Source organism: Arachis duranensis, chromosome 7 (genome assembly GCF_000817695.3).
Source record: "Arachis duranensis cultivar V14167 chromosome 7, aradu.V14167.gnm2.J7QH, whole genome shotgun sequence".
Lineage (NCBI taxonomy): Eukaryota > Viridiplantae > Streptophyta > Magnoliopsida > Fabales > Fabaceae > Arachis > Arachis duranensis.
Genome location: NC_029778.3, coordinates 34,323,031 through 34,325,676, shown reverse-complemented (window position 1 = coordinate 34,325,676; position 2,646 = coordinate 34,323,031). Strand labels below are relative to the sequence as shown.

General features: G+C 37.6%; 1 non-coding gene across 1 annotated transcript; it reads left to right on the top strand.

The window, feature by feature from the left end:
* Positions 1–927: 927 nt before the first annotated feature.
* Positions 928–1,035, top strand: LOC127740785 (small nucleolar RNA R71). Its single transcript, XR_008001643.1, has one exon. It is a non-coding gene; the product is annotated as a small nucleolar RNA R71 (small nucleolar RNA).
* Positions 1,036–2,646: the final 1,611 nt, after the last annotated feature.

Sequence of the window (2,646 nt, the reverse complement as noted above, 5' to 3'; positions counted from 1 at the left end):
AGAGCTCATGAATGGCAGAAGTAAGTCCAATGGAATCTCTATGGTCTCATTTTGAGCCTCAGATTCCCATGGTTCCTCATTGGGGAACTCATTGGAGGCCAGTGGACGTCCATTGAGGTCTTCCTCAGTGGTGTTCACTGCCTCTCCCTCCTCTCCAAATTCGGCCATGTTGATGGCCTTGCACTCTCCTTTTGGATTTTCTGCCGTATTGCTTGGAAGAGTACTAGGAGGGAGTTCAGTAATTTTCTTACTCAGCTGACCCACTTGTGCCTCCAAATTTCTAATGGAGGACCTTGTTTCAGTCATGAAACTTTGAGTGGTTTTGATTAGATCAGAGACCATGGTTGCTAAGTCAGAGTGGTTCTGCTTAGAACTCTCTGTCTGTTGCTGAGAAGATGATGGAGAAGGCTTGCCATTGCTAAACCTATTTTTTCCACCATTATTATTGTTGAAACCTTGTTGAGGCCTCTGTTGATCCTTCCATGAGAGATTTGGATGATTTCTCCATGAAGGATTATAGGTGTTTCCATAGGGTTCTCCCATGTAATTCACCTCTTCCATTGGAGGGTTCTCAGGATCATAAGCTTCTTCTTCAGATGAAGCCTCCTTAGTACTACCTGGTGCATTTTGCATTCCAGATAGACTTTGAGAAATCATATTGACTTGCTGAGTCAATATTTTGTCCTGAGCCAATATGGCATTCAGAGTGTCAATCTCAAGAACTCCTTTCTTCTGATTTGTCCCATTGTTCACAAGATTCCTTTCAGAAGTGTACATGAATTGGTTATTTACAACCATTTCAATTAGTTCTTGAGCTTCTGTAGGTGTCTTCTTCAGATGAAGAGATCCTCCAACAGAGCTATCCAAAGACATCTTGGACAGTTCAGACAAACCATCATAGAAAATACCTATGGTGCTCCATTCAGAAAGCATATCAGAAGGACACTTTCTGATTAATTGTTTGTATCTTTCCCAAGCTTCATAGAGGGATTCTCCTTCCTTCTGTCTGAAGGTTTGGACTTCCACTCTAAGCTTACTCAATTTTTGAGGTGGAAAGAACTTTGCCAAGAAGGCATTGACTAGCTTTTCCCAAGAGTTCAGGCTTTCTTTAGGTTGTGAGTCCAACCATGTCCTAGCTCTGTCTCTTACAGCAAAAGGGAATAGCATAAGTCTGTAGACCTCAGGGTCAACCCCATTAGTCTTGACAGTGTCACAGATTTGCAAGAATTCAGCTAAAAACTGATGAGGATCTTCCAATGGAAGTCCATGGAACTTGCAATTCTGTTGCATTAGAGAAACTAATTGAGGCTTAAGCTCAAAGTTGTTTGCTCCAATGGCAGGGATAGAGATGCTTCTCCCATAGAAGCCGGGAGTAGGTGCAGTAAAGTCACCCAGCACCTTCCTTGAATTGTTGGCATTGTTGTTGTTTTCGGCTGCCATGGGGTCTTCTTCTTTGAAGATTTCTGTTAGATCCTCTACAGAGAGTTGTGCCTTAGCTTCTCTTAGCTTTCACTTCAAGGTCCTTTCAGTTTCAGGATCAGCCTCAACAAGAATGCTTTTGTCTTTGTTTCTGCTCATATGAAAGAGAAGAAAACAAGGAAATATGGAATCCTCTATGTCACAGTATAGATATTCCTTGAGGTGTCAGTGGAAAAGAAAAATAGAAGGAAGAAATAGAAAATTCGGACTTATCAATGAAAGATAGAGTTCGAATTGTGCATTAGGGAGTAGTGTTAGTCCATAAACAGAAGGATGTGAGAAGATGGGAAGAAATTTTTGAAAATAAATTAAAAATATTTTAAAAACATTTTGAAAAATGCTAATTGATTTTCGAAAACTAAAAGTGGAAAAGAAATCAATTGATTTTTGAAAAAGATTTTGAAATTAGAAATCAAAAAGATATGATTGAAAACTATTTTGAAAAAAGATGTGATTAGGAAGATATGATTGAAAAGTTATGGTTTTAAAAAGATGTGATTGAGAAGATATGATTTGAAAAACATTTTAAAAAGATTTGATTTTAAAAAATTAATGACTTGGCTAACAAGAAAAGATATGATTCAAACATTAAACCTTTCTCAATAGAAAAAGCAACATATTAGAGATGTTGAATCAAGTCATTAATTGATAGCAAGTATTTTTTGAAAATGGAAAGAAATTGATTTTGAAAAAGATTTGATTGAAAAGATTTGATTTGAAAAAGATTTGATTTTGAAAAGATTTTGAAAACTTGAAAAAAATTTGATTTGAAAACAGAATCTTCCCTCTTGTGCCATCCTGGCGTTAAACGCCCAGAATGGTGCACATTCTGGCGTTTAACGCCCAAACTACTACCCTTTTGGGCGTTAACGCCCAAACTACTACCCTTTTGGGCGTTAAACGCCCAGCCAGGCACCCTGGCTGGCGTTTAAACGCCAATTTGCCCTTCTTCACTGGGCGTTTTGAACGCCCAGCTTTTTCTGTATAATTCCTCTACTGTATATTCTGAATCTTCAATTCTCTGTATTATTGACTTGAAAAGACACAAGTTAAAAATATTTTTTTGATTTTTGATAATGAGTAATAATCAAAAAGCAACTAAAATCAAATAAACAATGCATGCAAGACACCAAACTTAGCAGTTTGTATACCATTGACACTAACAAA